Source organism: Teleopsis dalmanni, chromosome 2 (genome assembly GCF_002237135.1).
Source record: "Teleopsis dalmanni isolate 2A chromosome 2, ASM223713v2, whole genome shotgun sequence".
NCBI lineage: Eukaryota > Metazoa > Arthropoda > Insecta > Diptera > Diopsidae > Teleopsis > Teleopsis dalmanni.
The window spans coordinates 117,027,057-117,050,854 of record NC_051847.1 but is presented as its reverse complement, the minus strand read 5'-3'; the positions used below and the strand labels follow the sequence as shown (position 1 = coordinate 117,050,854).

At 36.5% G+C, this 23,798-nt stretch overlaps 1 long non-coding RNA gene across 1 annotated transcript; it reads left to right on the top strand.

The window, feature by feature from the left end:
- The first annotated feature begins 20,312 nt into the window (after window positions 1-20,312).
- LOC119677927 lies at window positions 20,313-23,235 on the top strand. The gene is made up of 4 exons (XR_005252302.1): window positions 20,313-20,511; window positions 21,073-21,929; window positions 21,992-22,495; window positions 22,563-23,235. It is a non-coding gene; the product is annotated as an uncharacterized LOC119677927 (long non-coding RNA).
- Window positions 23,236-23,798: the final 563 nt, after the last annotated feature.

Here is a 23,798-nt window from a genome sequence, read left to right as displayed (position 1 = left end):
TGGATGATATAGAAGGGGGAGGGTTACGGCTAACTAGCGGGGATGGAATCAGCAATATACTTTGTGACGGGTCACGAAAGCCGCGGTTATATAAGGGGATAGTGAAGAGGTTACGGTCCACTTCGTCAAAGTAGTAAGTCAGGTATTGGGGGGGTTTGTAGCGCAAAGCTAGAACAAAGTCTTCTGAGAGAGTGGAAGGAATGGAAACATCGGGGGGAAGGTCATGGAGCCGGGTGAGATACCTACGGGCGAGTGACAGAAGATACTCGTCAACACGAGTGATCTTGGCATTGTTATAGAGAGTTGATATGGAAAAGTGTTTGCCATTAGGCTTGCGCTTATAATTAGTGCAAACGCGAAGAAGTTTCCGCTCAAACAGGCGGATTCTTTCCATCTGAGCGGAAGTGATGGCTGACCAAATAGGGAAAGCGTAAGTGAGGAGAGGACGAATAAGCTGCTTATAGCAGAGCAGCTTAAGTTTGCAGTTAAGCTGGTTATGTCTTCGAAGTGCAGTTTTAAGTTGAGTATGTCTGAACCGGGCGTTACGGATGGCATAGTCAATATGTGGTATGAAGTTATGTTTGGAAGAGAAAACAATGCCAAAATATTTCAGCTTGGGAACAAGCTGAATTGGAGAGTTATTACGCCTGAGCTTAATATTAGAGGTGCTAAAACCTCTGGGACGATCACGCGGCCAGTAAAGGCAATGGCAGAGATCTTGGAAGGATTGAGTTTAATCTTCCACCTGGTATAGTAGTCAAAAAGAGATTTAAGATGGGCATTAAGCTCATCGGAGACGCGGAAAGGATTAGACGAGCGCATGAAGACAAGGCAGTCGTCTGCGAAGCAGATTTGCTTAATAGGGGTCCGCGGGAGTGGAATATCTGCTATAAACATGTTGAAAAGGAGGGGTCCAAGAACCGAGCCCTGAGGGACGCCAGCATCGATGGGGAAATCACGTGAAAGAGAGGAACCGACTCGAACCTGAAAGGTTCTGTTAGAAAGAAATTTGTGGACAACACTGCAGAGCGTAGGAGAGAAGCTGAACTGGTGAAGCTTAAGGATTAAGCCTTCAAACCAGACAGTATCAAAGGCTTTTTCAATGTCAAGACTTAGTGCCACAGTGGGCTGCTTATTAAAAAAGCCTACGCATATCTCATTTTGGAGATGATGCAGGGCATGGATGGTGGAGATTTGGCTCCTAAAGCCGAGCTGAAAAGGGGGAATAATATTATTCCCAGAAGAGAAGGATTTCAGCTTGCTGGCTATGAAGGTTTCATAGAGCTTACTGACAGAGTTGAGAAGAGAAATAGGACGATATCTGAAGGGGTCAGCTTTGGGTTTGCCAATTTTGGCAACGGGACAAACTATGGCCTTCCTCCATGGCTGGGGGAAGGAACCAGTGTTGTACGCATGGTTGAAGAGCATGGCGCACTTTTTAAAAAAGAGTGGTGAGAAATGTCTCATGGCGTAGAAAGACACGCAGTCAGTGCCAGATGACTTTTTAGGTGTTTTGAGCCGAAGCATGTCGATGAGTTTGGAAGGGGTGAGAAACCCACGGGTGTCTTTAACATTGATGCAGTGAGCGGGGAACTGCGGGGAGAAAGTGACTATGCTTTCATTGAAAGCATCGAAAAGCCCATGAACTGCAGAATTCGTAGTTAACGTAAGGTGGCGCTCGCCTAGGCCAGCCGTAAGACGGTGATTAGTCATAAAGACTTCACCAAAGACGTTGTCTTTATCAAGGTCGTCATACACCATGGAGTTGCCATAGCGGAGGTCTGAGATGGACCTATTGGATCCACAGATTTGCCTGACCGTACTAAAGACGTCAGACCGGCACTGAGTGGCACGAAGTCTGGCACTAATGGAATTAAACCTGGATTGGTTGACTCTCTGGGCAATTATGGTGTCCAGGTTCTTAAGAATGGCTTGGAACGCATGAGCTTGCGGTGAAGCTACCTGTCTAAGGCGATAAGTTCTGCGGCGAAGCGATTTCCTCAGGTTAATGAGGAGAAGGGTAGAAGCATCAAGAGGAACTTGATAAAATTTGCGAACACGCACCTTCGGAACATGGTCCTCAATTGTGGAGGTGAAAATGCTTTCAAGAGTACGGGCAGCAAAATCAATCTCCACAGGAGTCATGTTCCTGTATTCGGGAATGCTCAAATTAAGAAGGAGGTGGTCGAGAGCGAGGTTGAACTCCGACCAGTTGGTGCTAGGAAAGTTAAAAAAAGTGCGAGGGCAGGCACGAGCAGCTCTGCAGTCGTGAAGCACAAGCCTTACTGCTTGGTGGTCAGATATGCCGTCAATGACTCGTGGGTCACTAAGGCAGGAAAGGAGGCGATTATCCGCTAAGAAAAAATCAATGATACTATTAATATGAGTCGGAACCGAAGGAGCTACCACACTTAAAATAGGACTGACTGAGCTGCTAGTCAGTCAGTTAAATAGCCTAGTGCCACTAGGGCAAGAGGCAGAATTATTCCAAAAGGGGTGCTTACTATTGAAGTCACCACCGATAAGGAAAGGGTTAGGGGACAAGGAGGCAAGGGTGCCCAGATCACAAGGGACAATGCACGAAGCAATAGAGGAAGTGTGGTAGACGCAAAAGATGTTAAGATCAGGGCGGTTGGAGAGAGCAAGAGTAATGCCAACCGCCTCAAGAGAAACAAGTGAAGGGATGTGAATCCTAGAACACTTGAGAGAGTCTTTTGCTAAAATGGCGACTCCCCCACCGACGCCGTCCCTATCGAACCGGATAAAATTATATCCTCTGACATCAACAACGTCTCTGTAATTGAGCCGTGTTTCAGTCACAAGAATGATATGGGGGTTGTTGCGTTCAGCAAAATCCGCTAAAAAAGTACGCCTAAGAATGGAGTGTATAGAATTGACATTAATGAGAATGATCTTTAGATCATTCATCTCAATGCCAATTCGAGAACTTTCTGGACAAGAAAGGCTTTCTTGTCAGAATGGGGCAAAAGGCTGTACTGCTGTTTAATGCCTGCAGCAAAGGCGAAGATTCCCTGAATATCAGGGAGAAAGGAGTCAGGCTCAGGAGTACGAATAGGGGAAGATTTAGCTGCTTTAGGCAGCGAAGTGGGCTTAGGGGTTGCAGCTTTTGCCGCAGAGGCAAATGAGACTCCAGGTCTCACGAAATTTATTGGAGCCCTCAGGTCGATAGACATGAGGGGGGGATTTTTTGCCCACGAGTCTTACTGGCGCGAAGAGAACGCAACTCCTTACATTTGGAGCAGCGGTAGTTGGCCGGATGACCAGTCTGACCACAATTATAGCACTTGGGAATAGTGGCTGCAAGTTGCTCCTGAGTGACTGGGTCAAAAGCAGGAGGAGGAAGTTGACACTCGCCACGAGTATGTGTCTCACCACAGCGCACACAACGATGGGGGTAGTTGCACAGCTTAGCTGTGTGAAAATAGCGTTGGCAGTTAGAGCATTGAGGGATCTCATTGCGAGATTTCTGCTCCAGTGATATAATAATGTTAAGCGATGGAAGCCGCTTAACACTTAAGAGGGATTTAATGTCCGTGGAAGGGACAGGATGAAGTTGGAGACCTTCGAAAAGGAGAACTCAGGTAAGTCCGTCACCAACGCTGACTTCAAATCATCCTCATCATAGGATGAGGGAAAGTTCTTAAGGAGGACAGGAGTGATTCGGTCCTCAGAGGGAATGGAGGCAAAACTCTTAATTTTCTGCTCACGGAGCAGAGAACTGATGTTGTAAAAGGTATCCTTACTCTTAGTAAGGATACGCGTGGTTGTGCTGTTTACGCACTTAAACTCATAAACAGCATTGGGAAAAGCGAATTTAATAGCGGAGCCAAGCTCCTTGACATTGACACCACGGGCCGTAATGGCTGGTGGCGTCGAAGACTTAGTAGCCGAAGGCAAGAGAACAGTAGACGGAGTGGAGGGATTGAGTCCCACAGGGACCTTGGGAGCTAAAGAAGGCTTGATGGGATTTGCGCTAGAAAGAGATTTGGGTTTAGGCGCTGGCTTGGGGAGACTAGAAGTGCTACAAACGGCAGCTGTGGAGGTAGAGGGGGGTGCAGTAGCAGCGGTAATGGAAGAAGAGGAAGACTTTGGTGAGTTGTCCGTGAGCAGAGCCAGCTTAGTGGCAAGGAAGGCGTTCTCAGAACGAAGCCGGGCGTTGTCAGCCTTAAGGGCTGCAACGGATTTCAAAACAGACGCAAGTTGCTCATCGACTTGCTTACGGTTTTGGAGGCCAACGACAGTCCTAGATCGTTTCAAAATGGGGGATGGAGAGATCGGTCTATTATCAGAGCTAACCTTACAGGATTGCGGGTCTCCATCTCCATCTTCCATAATTGTGAAAGAGAATTAGTAAACTCAAGGAGTTAAGATATAATTTAAAAGGTGAGAATAATTTTGGAAGGAAAGGAAAGAATAAGGAAAAATGAACGTGAAATAGGATGAGTGAGATATATAAATGTAAGTGTAAAATAAATACAATATATACTAAATATAAATTTGAATGTGAATGTAATTTAATTTTTTTTTATTTTTTTCCTTTAATTAAATGTAATTGAATATAATTTCATGTAAATATAATTACAAATATAGGTGCTACTATAAATACAGTATAGTACAGATACACTTATGAAAATAAATACAAGTACGAATATAATTAAAGTATAATTATAGATGTAAATGCAAATAATATAATTTCAAATAAGCACACATATAACTACAAATGTAAATAAGAGTAATGTAATGAATAATACAAACAATACAATATGTATATATAAATAAATATAATATATATAATATATGTAATACAATAATGTAATACAATAGTAAATATAATATGAAGAATATATATAAAGTAATGAAGTTTTTGCAACAACACTCACCAAGAATGGGAGTTGATGTGCAAATTAAATCAGTACAACTCCAAAGGTTATTGGAAAGGTTATTGCTTCCTCCAAATACGATTTTTTCCAAAATCGACAGGAAGAACATAACAACACACCAAACAATTCACAAGCAGGATCTTTAAATGCACAAGAACAATGTGCATTTAGCCGAAATTGAAACAAACACGTTGCGCCTCCTCTTAAAGATTAATAAAATCAGTAAGGAGAATACAACTAGTGGATGCACTATCGGCTTGAAATTTTACTAGGTAGATGCGAGACCGTATTGAAAGCGGCCGTAGATAGGTTTAGCTTATCCCGCAATCACCTTATCACGTAAACTCATAAGCTTACACCACAGACATTGAAGTTGAACTCGAAGCACAGCTTACAATGCCGTACTATGACGAGTTGTTTTTTAAGCGAACACGTTTCCAAACACCGCGCCTAAACTTAACAAACTCACATATTGCTACCACAAGTCAGAAGTTCAACTTTTAATTAAGTGAATAGTTAATATATCAATATTATTATATCATTCAACACCAATATATGTTAAACAAATGAAACAACAACGTTGCACGTGGCCTAGTATAAAGCACTCGACCGTACCGAACGAATGAAATCTTGATACCGATACCTTGAGTGTTTCATATTTATTGTTCGTTGGGCGATTTGTAATTAGATCTTCAGCAATCATCACAATGTCTTCATCTAAATTTACTGCCACCCAATCAAATTTGTCTGTGTCTTCTCGAATATTATTTAAACGAAAGACAAGTTCCAGTTGCGCGAACCATACTGATGGGTTGGTTTTATTGAAGTTTGGGACTCTCACATTGTGTCTCATGTTCATTTCAGTGGAGTCTACTTGTGGATTTACAGTTTGTTCTGCATTTACAGACATGTTGTCGTGTGCCTGTCTGGAACGCAGCTTGCTCGTGTACTCTTGCATAAGATGCACTGCTTTGTAGTGTTTTTGCTTGATTTTCCAACGGAGTCACCACCTTAGCTATTCCAAGTACTCTTGTTCTGCAACTTGTGATGACGATGTGCGTGTTGGATAAGCCTGTTAATAGTTTTAGTGAATGTTGTTTAGCGTATCTAAAACCAATGTTACTTTGCCCTTTTTTAAATTTAGTTCTGTAAGTTTTTTTTACTTTGCGCGTCGGGGTCACCACTTTAGTCGTTTCTTTTGACTATTTTATTTAACATACACTATTATACAACACTAGTTTTTACAAACTACAAAATAATACAAGTTTACTCTAGGAAAATTAACCATCAACTAACTGTTGTTATCAATTGCCTCTCATACTTTAATTTGTTGTTAAGGTGACCAGTTTATGTGCTTTTATCTTTTCAGCATTGCCAGGTGTCTTTTTCCTTCAAGAATGATAATTGGATATTTTCTGGGTTGCCATCTTTGTTGTACTGTCGCCACACATTCAATAATTTCTGATTTAGCATTTAGCAAATTTGACAAACATGTTTCATTTTTTTAATTTCACAATAATGTTCATTAAGTTTGTTTTTGCAATTCTTAACATGAAAGGAGCACTTTTTAAGTTCTTATCACAAGCAAATCATTAATACCAATACGGATTCACTATTATTTATGAGGTCAAGCTTTACAAAATGACCCAGAATGGGTTTATTCATGCTACTCGTACTTTTAGTAACTTAAAATAATAAAAAATAGTAACTTTTAAAAAAACTATTTATGTAAAGAATAGAGTTTTATTAAGTAATAATAATAAAGAATAGAGTTTTATTAAGTAATAATAATAAAGAATAGAGTTTTATTAAGTAATAATAACAAAGAATTATATCAACAAATAATTAAAAAAAAATGCAAGAGCACAACTGCTTGCACACGCGACGACCGAACTTGACAACTTCATACACGACTGCTCAACTCAACGTCGCCAACTGAACTGACTCAACTACTACTGCCAGGGTTGCCATATATGTTCTTACATTTATGTTAAAAATTAACAAATCAATGAAAAATTATGCAAATCAGAACTTTTAATGTAAATAATTATGTATTAATATGATCACTGCATTAAATATTGACTGCAATAAATAAATATTATTTCGGAATTTAGAAATATATTTGAAAAGGTATGAATATCGATGAAGGGTACTTCTGGTACAGTCCATGAATTCAATATCAGGAGAAATTTTCTTCATAGATCTTTTCAAGGGTATAAAACTATTAAAAATATATAACAGAAAAAACTATGTACAAAATATTTATAAAAAAAACGTATAATTTATTTACTTTAATATAAAAATTTTCTATTTAAAATTATTAACTATTCCATATGTAATTAAATTTATGTAATATAAAGGAGCTTATTATATTAATATAAAATCTCACAAGAAAGACTCACATTGAAATTTCGAAACTACTAATCAAATTTTTTGAACAAAATGTTTTTTTCTGTAAAACTAAATTTATGTAGAAATATATTTATTTTCGTTTTAATAATAATATTTTGTGATTAATTTTTTTATATTTTAAAAATATATTCTTCTTTTAATTACTTAAACAACACTTGTGACACGAATTCCAGTTTCGTAAGCACAGCGATTTCACAACAGACTTTTCTCTAATACGCTATATCTATGACGATTCTTAATTATTAAGATATCGGGCTTCACAAATTTGTGTTTTAAAACATCCTCAACTGAGATTATTGGTTATAGTCTATATACTGCTTTAAAGCCCGATGATATTTAGAGAAGCAGCTGTATGTATCGACAGAGTAGTAGAAAAATTTGTTCAAATCGTTATGTCTAGAAAACTTTATTCGTGCCCAATTTATTATTAATAATAAGATTTATTAGTCTAACATAACACAATCATTTCATAAACCGTTACTTAATGAGATATAGTAATTACTATTATAATTATATGTTTTAAAATTAAGATCATTTAAAAGTGTAAGGATGAAAAGTTTTAAGATGTAATGGATCCGTGTAGTTATAAAACTTATTCAAGTATATTAATACAACTATTAGTTGCTTAATTATTTCCACTGTTTGTTCAAAAGTCGTATAATGTGGTTTATTGTATAAAATCATTCCAAAGATTATTTTAAAATAAACATTATTTGATACATATATACCTTGATTATAGCTGTTATTAATTTAAAAATAATATATATATATATATATATATAAATATGTAATATTTTATACTTCAAACAATAAAAATATCAAACAATGTATGTATATAATCAAATTCCTATAATTTAATATTGTTAAATTTGAAATCAGAAAATCAATACATCTAAAGCTGTATACGTATTTACAATACAACAAATCTCCCTTTGCGGACAATAATAAATGTTAAATAAAATAATATTAAATTAAAAAAAATTCTTTCATTTAATTTATTGCATATTACAAAAAGAAACTAAGAAATTAATAAATAAATTTAATTCTCTAAGTACGGGTAGATGGAAATACTAACTAAATAGGCTATCAAATACAGTACTTCTTCCTTCAAATAAACCCGTATAGAATGAACCTTCAGCTAAGCTGAACAGGGGAATACTAAAACAAAGTATGGGAAAACTCACCTGTAAAATTTGCTATGAAATGTGGATTTCGTTGCTGCGGAGGAGAAACCGGTTTGGTGTAGATATGTAAATTCCTACCCTACCTTTAAAGTTTAGTAAAAGTGGAGATGTAATATTCAGCACTCAGTGGAACGATGTGGATACAACTCGTTCCTTTGCTGACTGCCTGCCCAAATTGCTTTTTTGTCGCGTTTTTTTATTCCGATGAAGTGTACTATACGCAAATCCTTACCATCCCCGTGCAGTTACAGACAAACGGACTTCGTTAAGTTACTGCGAAAAAATTGGGCAATGCGAGAACCCAGTCTAACCTGCGACGTGGTCAACAACCTGTGTTCGCCCAAAGAGCTGCCAAATAGACAGCATCAATTTTCTGAGCACTGATCTCGTTCGAGCACTCCTATAAAGGGTTCCACTGAGTGATGAGATCTAGAAATAAAAATTCGTCAAGGAGGCAGTAGTTATGTTGAAACCGCCACTTATGATACTAATCCACGATAGCAGCGATAGGGCAGCGAAGATTCGAGCATCTATGAAGCGGTCAGCTGCCAAAGCAATATGAAGCAATATGAATATTTCACTCATCCTTTGCGGTAAATTTTAAGCAAAACACACGTAAATCTCCTCCGATCTCAGGTTTACTTACGCAAAATATGGTATCGGCCAAAGCTTTTTATTATATTAGTCCTTCAATATATCATTGGTATTTCTGTATTACATGAAAGTGATCCAAGGGTTGACACTATAATACTCAAGGGAATTACCATAGAAAATATAGTTAGGTGGTAACTTTCCAGATAACTTTCCGCTGATTATCGTTTTTTCTCAGTTATGAGAAAATGAATGTTTCTTTTTCCTGTAAATTTTCGCAACTTTTGCAATGAAAATCAAAGGAAATTCGCAGTTTCTTTGTATAGATTTTTTTACACCAGTGACCAGAGTAAATTGCAGAATTAACATAATCTACTTCGATAAATTCCTATGATCTAATCTGTCATGTGAGCGCCATGCTATCGAGGAACTTGCGCATTTGTTATTATCGTAATTCCATTTATTATTGACTCACAGAAGAAAGAAGGAAGTACTGCTCTTAACGATCCAGAGGGAACATAAACTGGTATTTCCAGTGATTCATCTAGGGAAGCACCGCAGCAGACCAAACAGTCTACTTTTTTATTCCCTTTAATGTTCGTGTTTCCAAAAACCCAGAAAAGAAAGATGTCAGCTATCTGGTTTAGATCGCCAGTTACGTCTACATTATTTAATTGGATTTGACTTTGTGGTGAAAGGCTTTAATTGCCGCTTAACTGTCGATAAACACTACACCTGTCTTTGATGCAACTTGCAATTAGCCGGCAAGCCTACGTAATCGCTAAAATAATATGAATATTAATATAAAATATTAATTAATATTAAATATTAAAACTACACCCTCTCGGTGCAGTTTTGACCTGATATGTCGGTGAATTTTGAAATGAACAGATCACTCAAACAGAATAGGTAACTCGGCACTATATAAAGAAATGCAAAGTGAATTAAAATACGCCATTCGGTGGACCAAAAAAGCAGCTTGGAAAAATTTTTGCGGCCACATAGAAACTTCTGAGTCTAGCCAATTGCATAAAATTCTTAAGTCCACCGACAAGATCCTACACTGTATCCGGGCTCCAAATTGTCAATGCACTAACTCTAGAAAGGAGAGCTTAGATATCTTTCTAGATACACAATTTTTAGGGAGTGTGATTTCCGATGTGCATACACAATAGTTGTCACAAAGTTATGTATATCCTCAGTTGTTGAAGAATTGTACGTGTAGTATTCATTCCCAAGGATTATAGACAAATTAGCCTTTCTTCCTTTCTTCTGAAAGTGCTGGAGAGGGTTCTTGATCTTCATATAAAGAAGACTATTAACCCGCCTCTTCACATCACAGAATGCATATTCTAATGGAAAGTTTGCCGATACAACGCTCCAAGCACTCTTTTCGCAAGTTGACCATTTCATCTCCTGTAGGGAATATATATTTACCTCTTTTCTTGATATCGAGCGCGCTTTTAATAACGGCTGCACTAGTGGTCATAAAATCCTTTTCAAATCTAAACCTTGACGATAGTCTGATGAAATTTGTAGAGTTTCTTCACAAAACTAAAATTATGACCTTCGACATCGAGTGTTCAAACTTGTAGAGCAGTCTGTCGGAGAACATCACAGGGTGGGGTTCTCTTACCAATTTTGTTGAATATAGTGGCCAACACCCTATTAAAATTGTTGAAAGAATCTGAATGCAGCGTCATTACTTACGCTTCGATTTCCAAACCACTGCAGTAATAAAGTAATGGCAATATATTGTGCAGTACAACGAGTTCTTGGCAATCAAATCCCAATGATCCTATTACAATGACCTCAGACAACCAAGCTGCCATTAAATCACTGATACGCACTTCAGCCACATCAATTATCACTCAAAATTGCAGAGCCCCCCTTAAAGACTCAATGACCAACTCATATGGGTTCCGAGACATAGGGACATCTCGGGCAACTGCAGTGGAGACGAGTTTGCGAAGGCAGTGCTCTTCTCTTTAATATTTACTTCTCAGATGTAGATGTTCTACTTACTACAGTTAAAGTGACAATTAAACAAAAATACCTGAGCACAGCCAAGCAATATTGACTTGGTCTAATTTAGACAAAAAATACACTAGTCAGCTAATTCAACTAAGGAGAAACCTGCTCAGCACCACGGTATTTGTGCTGACGGCCCACTGTAATTTTTAAATAAGATTTTTTATCTTATTTTTGTTTCTTAAGAGTTCAGATGTCACTGATAATGTGTTTCTCAAAACAAGGGACGATCTCTACGCAAACCAATCTCAAGTAAACTTAAGAAAATTAAATTCTTTATGTACTTCATTTAAGAAAACATAAAATATGTGTCAACCTACATCCGAAACGCACAATTGGGCACCTTAAAATTTTTAACAACAGGTCACCTAACCTATGACAGCGAATGACACAATCAAGTGAAGTAAGAATAACGGAAGTTCGATGGGTAGCGTCGTGAATAAATATATTGTTTTAGTTAAATAAAGTAAAGTAATGTTATGTAAAAAGAAAGTCTATTAACGTTTTGTAGTTAACGCAAAAAACCAAATTTAAATTAAACCAAAGTTTAAAGTTCAGAAGTGGGATTGAATCAATGTCCAAAAGGGGAGTAATTAAAACGTAAGTTTGAATATTTGGCGCAGAAAATTAAAAAACAAACGAACGCAGATATATACGTAATGATGGTGACCATCGAGACACTGACGAAGGAACAGTTGAAGGACTTCTTACAACAGCAAGAGTTATCCACTACAGGCAATAAGGCAGAATTAGTTGCAAGATTAACTGAACACGTGAAGGCAAGCGGCGTAGTTTTACAATTTACGAACGATAATGAGGAATTGCGGGGTGAAAACAAAGAATTGAGAAAACAAATTAGCGAACTGCGGCAAATGGTGCAACAAGTGGCCATTAACCAGAATAACGGTAGAAACAATCAAAACAGTACTTCAGAAATGCCTAGTAAGGACCGTAACGCGCATTCTATACGAGAAATCGCAGAAGTCCTACCCGAATTCGACCCAACGAATGAAGATTCTATTACGGCTACGCAATTTGTCGAACGTATTGAAGCTGTTATGTCTGTATATGTGTGGCCCGAAAAAAGTGTCCTTCTTGCAGTGTATAGCCATTTGAAGGGTGTAGCGCGCATGTGGGTGGACGCATCACCAAGAATGCATGCTACTTGGAAGGAGTTCTCAAATGAGCTTGTCACCGAGTTCGGTTGCGAATACGATGAAGCGGATATACATTACAATATGTCGCGCGTTGCTCGAAGGCAAAACGAAACAATAACTGAGTTCATTTTTCGTGTCTCTGCGCTAGGACGACGTCATAATCTTAGTGAGATGGCTATCACGAAATACGCCCGAGAAGGATTAAAACATCGAGAACTACAAATGGCGATTGCTCCGCAAAAATTCGTGTCCGTTAAAGAAATGCGTGAAGCATGCGAGAACTTTTTACAAAATTGCATTAAGATAAACGAAAAGCCTTTTCATAATGCGGGTGAAAGCGAACAAAGAATACAATCGTTCAGTAAGGCAAAGAATGTTATGTGTTACAATTGTGGTGAGTCAGGGCACTTGTCAGTAAATTGTGCAAGACCCCCAAAACGTCCTCGTTGTATAGATTGTAATAAGGTGCACCCCAAAAATGAACAGCAAAATTGCGGAAAACCATCAGCTTTTGTGCGAAAAACAAGTATTATCGACAATAAATTTCTTAAGAAAATAACGATTGGTGGCAAGCAAGCCATTGCATTTATTGATACTGGAAGCGAATGTAATATGGTCCGAGAAACATTTGCCAACGATATTGGTGGTACGCGCAGCAAAAACCTATTTACCATCAGTGGATTCGGTGGTGGTATAGAACGATCTGAGATACAAATCGACACGGATTTGAAAATCGATGAAGTTGAAAAACCGTTGACGTTGCACGTCTTCAAAGATCGTGTGTTGAATTACGATTTATTGCTCGGGGACGAAATATTCAATAGCGAAAATATACGCGCCGTATATGACAACGGACAGTTCAAATTCGAAGACAAAGTAAAAACGACGTGTAAAATTAATAAACTTAGTCCAATAACGGAGGATGACGTGTGTATGGACACTGTAAATTCAGATTCTAAGGGAAAGCTGTTAGAGGTGATGAATGAATTCCGAGAATGTTTCGCTACAGGTATGGATGGAATCGGCAAAACTAGTGTAGTCGAAATGAAAATTGAGTTAACGACCAACGAGGTAATCGCACAAGTCCCGTATAGAGTTCCGGAACCGAAAAAAGAAATCGTTGCGAAGAAAATTCAAGAGTTGCTCGACAACGATATTATAGCTCCGTCCGAATCAAGTTATGCGAGTCCAATGTTGCTTGTGAAGAAAAAGAATGGCGAACATCAACTTTGCGTGGACTACCGTCGGATTAATCAATTCACTCGAAAAGAATGCTACCCAATGCCCAATATCGAAGAAAGTTTACAAGAAGCAACGAAGTATCGAATCTACATATCGTTAGATCTTAACTGTGGTTATTATCAAATTCCTATAGAACGTAACAGTCGTAAATATACTGCAGTTGTGGTTCCTGATGGTTTGTATGAGTTTAAACGGATGCCGTTCGGGCTGAAGAACGCACCAGTTCTGTTTCTACAATTGATGGCAAAAATTAAAACGCGCTTGGAACCCAGCGATATGATTCACTACATGGACGATATGCTTGTCGGCGGCAACGATGAAGAAGAAGTTCTCGGAAAGTTTCAACGAATTTTAGGTGTAATAAAAGAATTTAATTTAACATTGAATTTAAAAAAATGCGAATTTCTGAAAGATACTATCCAATTCTTGGGACATCAGTTGGGACCCAACGGGATAACGCCGGGTGAAATCAAGACCGAAGCCATACGAAATTTCAACATGCCTACAACGCAAACAGAGGTGCGGCGCTATTTAGGGTTAACGGGATATTTCCGTAAGTTTATACCAGGCTACGCAATTATATCCGAACCGTTGCGACAATTACTTAAGAAAAACGCTGTCTTTAAATGGACAGATCAACAAACAAACACCTTTGTGAGTCTAAATGAAGCACTAACAACCGGACCAGTATTAACGGGCTGCCGAGTGGAAGCTGATCATCAAGTGCATACAGACGCGAGTGCCATCGGACTCGCAGGTGTTTTACTCCAAAATGACAGCGGAGATTGGAAGCCGGTGGCGTACTTTAGTCGATCTACCACACCGCTGGAAAGGAAATATCACAGTTACGAATTAGAAACGTTTGCAGTTGTCGAATCTGTGGACCGCTTTAAATATTACATCTATGGAAAGTCGTTTACGGTCATTACCGATTGCAATGCTGTAAAATTGGCCATGCAAAAGCGAGAAATGATACCTCGTATAGCCAGATGGTGGCTTCGTATCCAAGACTATGACCTCATCATCGAACATCGAAGCGAGCAACGAATGGCGCACGTCGACGCACTAAGTCGTATGCCTAACGAAGACGGTTGCGATCTTGAGGAAGCGACTTTGCGAGTCTGGAAGGCGGAAATAACTGAAGCAGATTGGCTTTACAGTATGCAATTACAAGACAGCAAACTTCAACAAGTCGTAATGAAAATTGAGGATAAGGATTCAGACATTATTAACGACAATAAAATAATTAACGGACGACTGTACAAACGGTATAAGAACCAACAGCTCTTCGTAATACCAAAGGCTTTACGATGGAAGGTGACACATGATGCACATGTTAAAACAGGACACTTAAGCGTTGACCGAACGATTGAATACTTACTACGGTCTATGTGGTTCGCTCGAATGCGAAACTTTGTCAAATCTTTTGTGAAAGCGTGCATTGATTGTGCCTTCACTAAGCGTCGAGGAGGTAAAAAGGATGGTGAGTTACATTGCGACAAAATGGAGCCTATTCCGTTCAAAACAATACACATTGACCACCTGGGACCTTTTCCCCGAAGCCGAAAGTTAAACGAGTATATCCTGATTATTGTGGACAGTTTCACAAAATTTGCCATCGTCAGACCAGTGAAAAGTACGAACACTAAACAAGTCATCGCCATTCTGAATGAAGTTACCAGTTACGTTGGAACCCCTGAAACTATAATAAGTGATCGTGGTACCGCCTTTACGTCAAAAGAATTCGAAAGATACTGTAACGATCAACAAATCAAACACATACGCAACGCAGTCCGTACGCCACGAGCCAATGGCCAAACGAACGATTTAATCGCACCGTTTTATCCATGCTGCAACCCTCAACACAAGATGACCGAACCTGGGACGAGCAACTACGAAGCATTCAATGTACATTGAACTCACTGATTAGCCAAACGACGGGAAAATCTCCAAACGAATTGCTTTTTGGATTCAAGCCACGCGACATATTAGGTAACAAGCTGATCCAAATTCTCCAAGATGAAGACGATACTATTCCCATCACCCAAGAAGAACTTCACCGCCGACGATTACTTGCTGCTAATAACACCGATAGTAAACGGGTAAACGCGAAAAAGCGTTTCGACGATAAACACAGGAAATCAACGAAATATGAGCAAGGTGATTTAGTTCTAGCAGAACGAGAACCAGCATCCACAGGCACGTCCCGCAAACTTGAATGTCGATATAAAGGACCGTTCGTAGTCACCGAAGTTCTCGATAATGACCGTTATGTCATCGAAGACCTACCAGGATCCGATCGAAAACAACGACATTATAAATCAATCTATGCGTCTGATCTCCTAAAGCCATGGTGTCAATTGCCGTACGAAGAAGAAACTGATTCCGAGTGCGAGGACGCTTGACGTCAGGAAGGGCCGACTGTTAACGTACATCCGAAACGCACAATTGGGCACCTTAAAATTTTTAACAACAGGTGGTCACCTAACCTATGACAGCGAATGACACAATCAAGTGAAGTAAGAATAACGGAAGTTCGATGGGTAGCGTCGTGAATAAATATATTGTTTTAGTTAAATAAAGTAAAGTAATGTTATGTAAAAAGAAAGTCTATTAACGTTTTGTAGTTAACGCAAAAAACCAAATTTAAATTAAACCAAAGTTTAAATATGTAAATATTTTTTGTTATATATAAAACGTTATTACGCCTTTTCTTTTGTAAGCATATTTTAAAAGAACAACTGATTATTTTAAAAATAACATCTGAAACAACAACACTGCTGGGTTATTTAGTCCAATCTTTTTGAATTTGCTTAACTAATAAGCAGTTCAAATCACATGGTTGCCAACATAAAAAATTCATCTATTGTGAACGATTTTTGGAAGTACATACGAAGTACATATTTCCAGTTTTCTGTCAACGAATGACTTCGTTAATTTTTCGTATTTCGTGTTGTCATTGTTTGTAACAAATATGATATTTTTTCCGTTTATTAATTTACTAATAAAAGTAAAATAATATATTTTATTCACAATCATACAAAAAAAAATATTCTCATCAACAATTGCAAAGGATTTTTATTGATTTTCAAAATTTTAACTTTAAATTTTATTACGTGTTTTGTAGTGAACGGTTGAAAAAATATTACTTCGTGATGCTCATATCTTTGCATTTGAGCTTCTACTTCCTAAGAAGTGCTAGGAAGCTAAAGAATAATATGAAGATTGCCGTTGCCACTAAATGTAATAGGGGTCATGTAGTCAAAGCGAAGGACAAGTTTAAATAAATAAATACAGAAAAATATGCAAATATAAACTTATTTTATATTTTTAATGTTACTATTGTAAACCATTTATTATAATAACAACTGGTCACCCTTAGAACTACAAAAATGTATGGACACCCTTGGCAGCAGTGACAGCAAATGTCAAAACCCAATGGTGTAGAGAATTCGATTATTGAGGTAAAGAAAGGTTGACGTGGCAGCATTAGAGCGGAATCAATTGTATCTTTTATAAACTTTGAATTTGCATATTTTGTAAGTAAAAGAATTATCATTAATAGTTCTGAAGTTGGATACAATTAATGCCAAAACTAGAAGAGATTAAAATAAAAAATTTATGTGTTTAATGACAATGTAAGTATAAGAAATAAAATAAAAAAACGAGAATATTTGACACAAATAAAAAACGTCTTTGTTGATCCTTAGGTTAGGTTAGGTTACTGGGGCCGTCCGAAGACTCACTTAGACCATGAGGTCCATTTTGATACCCTAAAGAATTTGACACCTGGCTACAAAGCCATTGACACGAGCTATGGAAATATAATCTAGCTCTCTTAGTGAATAGAAAAAGTGCGATCCTAAGTAGGGTAGTCTATGTCTTGCGAAGGCAGGACACTGTAGCAGAAGGTGTGTTGGTGATTCCTCTTCATCATCCTCCATGCAATGCCTACAATGTAAGGAGGTCCTGATGCTGAGCCTCACGGCATGTCCTCCCAACGGGCAGTGTCCCGTAATAATTTCCACTATCCTGGATAAATTTGCTCGGGATAGGTTGATTAATTTCCCCGATCTTTTCTTACTTATTTTTGGCCAAAATTCCTTGGTTTTTATGCAGTTGGTTACTGTTGACCATCTTCTTTCAAACATATGGTATGTCCATAATTTTATTCGGTGCCGACAAGAAGCAACTGGTATACCCACACTTTCTTTTCCCAGAAGAATTTGTGCTGTCGTACCATGTCTTGCTAATTCATCTGTTAAACAGTTGCCTTGGATGTCCCTATGTCCAGGGACTCAAATAATTCGTATCCGAAAATATTCAGCCATTACCATAAGTGATGTAAGACAATTCAGTACTAACCTCGAGTTGAAGGTCGACGAGTTTAAAGATTTTATAGCTGCCTGGCCGTCAGTAAATATGTTTATAAATTTAACGGAGGAAACATTGTGTTCCAGCCAATCTGAAACTTCCAATATAGCAGATATTTCAGCTTGAAAAACGTTGCAGTGATCCGGTAGCCTGAAACTCATACTGAGATCTAGTTCAGGGCAGTATACTCCTCCTCCTACTTGTCCATCTAACTTTGAGCCGTCTGTAAAGAAGTTAAGGCGATTATCATTCTTTACGGAGTAGTTTTCCCATGTCTCCCTAGAAGGAATTAATAATTCAAGATTTCTGTCCACAATTGTAATTGTAGTTATATTCGTTATATTCGAAAGGAAATCAATTTCTCTGAGGATGGAATCTTGCATCCATCCACAACTGCTTCCAATTCCTAGTTTTTTTATTCGTAAAGCTGCCCCAGCTACCTCGCCTTTCGCAGCGATGTCGATAGGTAAGATATTGAAGATAACATCCAGGGCAAGTGACGGCGTTGATTTTAACGCTCCGCTTAATGTCATCAGTGCATTCCTTTGAACCTTTCCAATTTCTTGCATAGTGTTGACCTATTCAGAGTATTTCTCCAAAATAACACTCCATACAAGAGAATTGGTTTCACCACCACATTATATATCCATAAAATGGACTTCGGTGAGAGTCCCCATCTTTTGCCTATAGCGCCTCTACAACAGTAAAAGGCAACCATAGCTTTTTGGGTACGTGCAACAACATTTGGTCCCCAATTCAGTTTTCTATCAATTATAAGACCTAAATATTTGGCTTTATCATTCAGAGTCAGAGTTTGACCTCCCAGGATAGGTAGTGTGAATTCCGGAATTTTATATTTCCTATAAAAGAACACTAGTTCTGTTTTGGTTGGATTTATTGATAATCCGCTACAATGGGCTACTTTGTAGATGTCCCAGTCAGTGTTAAGATTACTAGCCATACGGCGGTGGCTTTGGGCCTTTTTGGAAGGTGGAATTCTCCTTGAGGATCGGGGTTCTGACTTACCACTGCTTTTGGCCGTGACAGAAGAGGCAATATACCGACTGGTAGATGCAATATTTCTGCTTCCAGAAGGTATTTGCGACGAGATTTTTAACTCTTTGGAAGTGGAGTTGGAGGTACCACTCGAGTTTTGCAGTCTCTTGCTTGGGGTCTTTCAGTAGCACAAAGTTTCGTTTGTTTTTTATTTGAATTCAAATTTTCCATACTGATGGGTCCCAACTCAGGTCCGCTGTCTCCACCCGACGTGTAGTTATCTTTTAAAAAGCCCCATAGGCCCCTTTGAATCAGTGAGGTCCATGTGAAGGTTGATGTATAGCCTTATGAGCACATACATTCAGAGCCAGGCAGATATCCCTTAAGGACCTGAAGAATCCGTCGGTATAGCCTAGTGCATCATTACCTCTGTTGTCCCCAGAGACCTCACGCCAATAAATCAGAGCAAACTCCAATTCTTAGCTAGAACAGTCTGCAATCAGAACTCTCTATTATCAGTCGACACCCACGGGGAGGTTAGGCAGAGGATTTATGTCGACCTTGCTAAAATATCATTTACATATAACCGTCTCATTCAGTTACCAGACATTATTTTTGAACAATTCTTAGCCTTAGTTATAGGAAGCTCACTTATGGTCTTACCTTAATAGTTATAATTTTAACTTTAATTTATGTTTTCAGCAACGTACATGTTGTGAGTTTATTTTTAATGTTTTACCATGAAAATTTAGATCTTTAGATAATAACAGGAAACTTATACATGTATACTATTCTATTATACATTTTTTTGTTTTTAAGATCACGCACAAGTTATTGTGTACTTTTTCTTTTAATAAATGAACACTAAATATCAGAAAAAAATTAAATGTTTTTAAAAAATATAGAAAGAGATGATTGCAATCGTTCTTGAATAGAAGGGCCGTGTGCGATTTCGAGTAAATTGATAGTAAATTCAGGGAAATAGTATATTGTGTCGGTATGGCAGCGAATGTTGGTATTTACTAGAATTTCGATTAGGGTAAATTAGATAAAAATTAAGTAAGTTATGTGTTACAATTGTGAAAATTTTATAACATCTTTAATAAATATATAAATAAATTTGAAAACTTTTAACCAAATATAATAAATAAGTGCAATAAATAAATAATTACATAAGTGCCAAAAAAAATCCAAGAAAATTTTAATTTACTGTACCACAATTTACTCGAACTCACACATGACTATATTATAAATATGTCAAATATTAAGTTTTAATAGCAATTTCTTAAGCTTCTTCGGATAACGTACGGTCTCCCATCTTGCTATTGTTATTTGATGCATTCTTTCATTTTCTTACATTGAACATACGCTATAAGACGTACTGCAGTTTTCAATTTGTTTTTTTGCGGAAGGTTAGTTTTTGACATGTAGTATGGTTTGCAAGAAGCCGGTTGCATTAAAGTTTTAGTGAAAGAACTAATCCAATATAAACAAAATGAATATTATTTATATGAATTTGTAATTAAGTGCTTTAATATGCTCAAATTAAAGTATCGAAATTACGCAAAAGTATTTACAAAATTGTAAAGAGACTGAGCACTTAATGAGACGCCAAACAGATGTGTAAGAAATATAATTTAATGTTATATGAATTGTATGTATTTAAGTATAATAATTCTAATATTAAATAGTATTATAACATTTTAATATTTAAAATTCAATTTTCGCATTTAAAACTCAAATTATGATTGGCTGTAAATTTTGATCAGTATTTGCGTTTGAAGCCGCGTAGTCCTCTACGCCGTTATGAAGCCATGCGTTGTGGCTTTCTTATTTTTTTTTTATCGTTTTAAAACCATAAAATATGTATAAAAAATGTTTTTTTGTACTGAAGTTTTATATGCAGTGCTAGGTTTAAGAATAAATGCTGTCATGGCGGCGATATTCCTGGAAAGAGTTGGCGCTTCGAAAGCAGCAATGAAATATATTTTATTGCTGCTCTTATTTGGATTGCTTTTTATTAAATAATGTGACTGGAAGTGGGTTTTAATATGACCTCACCCAGTTCATATTAAGACATTGACTTCCATCTTAATAAGATCTGAGTAATGATTCGAGATTATCATTTTTATAAAAAATAAATGTTTTATTTTCTTATTATAGATTTTGTTTTATTATTTATAGGGACTCGCCAATTAATGCTGCCTCAACAGTTGCTGTTATGGTTACATTTGTGCCGCTGCAGACATCGTGATCCTTCAGCAGTCACTATTCAACTTTAATCGTTTTGGGCAGCACCTGCAAGTGGGCAGAACCTGCTGGCATTGTTCCTGTTTTATATAGTGAGCTGCACTTTGTTGTAGAGTTGTGGTTCCGTAACTTAAAATAGTGCCACTCCTGGAACTACTCAACTTTTATTATATTACTTGCTCTTCTGTCTAATTGGATGCTACATATATTCAATAATATACTTGAATGCCTGTTACATGAAATCATGACTTGGCCACTCAAAAAATTTTGCCTGTATCCCAAGGATAGCAATATTTTGCATATTTTAAATTATAAATGCCGAAAACATGGGTTAGAAAATGGTTAGATAAAAGAAGTGTGAAACGGGTTAAATGTGGATTAAGGATGGGTGTGATTTTAACTGAGATTAACTTGGAACTAAGTGGCAAAATGTGGTCACTTCTCAACTGCAAGTCGTCACTATTAAATGAATTATAACAGTCATTAACTTATTACAATAGTTGACCATTTATTTCACGATGTTAATTATGAAACAAGCATATCCGCTTCATCAGATGTTAGTTTCAGTGGCATATGATCATCGGTGTTTGCTAAGTGGAATGAGAATATGAGTCTATCCACGTTTTATATATATTCCGTTATACAAAAATACTTGGTTTCCAATTTTGGCAAAATTAAGACACTTTTTAAAGTGGTACATCATCATTGCTTTTGCTGAATGGCTCTTGGATATTCTCTAGTGTACTTTCGATATAAAGCTACAAGCGTTGTATATTCAGTTTTATGTTGTGGTAAGTTCAATTTTACATCTCTGTAAATAAAAATTCATTACTATATTTGAATATTCTTATAGTGGCAACTTATGTATACTGACATCAAAACCAACTGAACTGAGTGATCTTCCGACTCTATGAAATTACAATAAAAATTCAATAATTCCTATATAAAATGTGATACATCTAATGGTACTGGTGTTCCTTTAAAAATGGACAAAGATTTGGTAGAAGAAACATCAATAACAAAATAAACGCATAAATTATGTTACAAATACTTATATATGATGATAACAATAACACAAAACGATCAACATTTTTTTATGAAATTGCCAATTACCAGTGAATATTGCTTGAATAATTACTACAATAAGGATGGGATATGCACTCCCAGCTACTGCTTATGATAACATAATATAATAGACGATGCTGTAACGATATCATATGCACACGTATTTCTCCTAAATATCAAAGTACTTGGTTTTAACCAAATGAAGTAAAATTTTTTACTTTGATAGTAAGAACTTACAACCGACCATATTTGATGTGGAGAGTGCATTAGTTATTGTATCCTGTTTCATATAGTAAGTATTTATATATATAGAAAGCTGATATAAAAAATTCTATAAAAACATATAAATTTATTTACAGTTGCTGTTGACAATATTATTGCCAAGTACGAGTATTCGGGTATTACAAAACTAACAGCAGTCTTTTACGTGAATATAATTAAATTGTACTCCATCTATGAAACTGCATATAAACTTTAGAAACTAAAATTGACGCCAAAAGGTATTTTAGTATAAGATAATTGTTAATATTGTGTGGGAGTAATTTAATTAGATATCTTGTATGTATTTATTTGAATCAAAATGTACAATAGTTTTATATCCTAACTACACAAAGTGATACATTCATTGCCTAATGCAGTGATTTAAAACATATTTCTAATGAAAAATTATTTGAATACAATAATGATTTTCTTAAATGCAGTGATCTATAAATACGTTAGCCAAAATTATGCAAGTAATACCGCTAACCAAAACAATATTCATTTATAATTGAAAATATAAGTTCCAAATAAATATATTTATATATAAATTATTACTCGTTCCCAGTTCAAGAGAAGGCGCGAAATGTTTATTACTTATTATATTATTAGAATATAACTATGATTGGTGAAATTGTTCCAACCATTCACAAGTACTACTTAATATAACTTAACTACTAAACCCTAAACTAAATATTCGGGATACGACAACCTCGAAATGTTAGGGTTCCATAATTTATATATGAAATATAGTGAAAGTTTAAAAATTAGAGATCATTAAACAAATTTAATTATTCGATTTGACAATAAAAATTTATTTGAACACAAAGTGAATGTAATTTAAACTTCGTTGCAAATTTAGTTTATTCATCGTTTTTACGCTAATACATATTTTCATAGGTAAATATCTAATGTAACATTGTTTAAAATTATATAACTATTTGAATTATTTAATAGAAATGTAAGAATATATGCTTATTTTATTATTACAAAATTGATAGAATTTTATTTAAAATCTAAATTGACAATAAAATATTTGTTGTGTGTCAGATTGGCATACAAAAGGAGGTGCATATTATTAATATTATTATTTATATAAATTCATCAATAATTAATCTTCTGTAAGTTCTCTACCGTTCAGATTAAAAAGAGCGCCTCTACATTTTAAAAGTAGGCTCGATATGTGCTGACTGTTTTCGAAATAAAAATTATGCATAATGTCATATTGTAGCTGTGGATACATTTCATGAGATCCTATATACTTTGACTGAATAACCTTTGTTGTTAGCATAGTAATTATCCAATTTTTTAACTCTTCCTCTAAACCTATTCTGAAA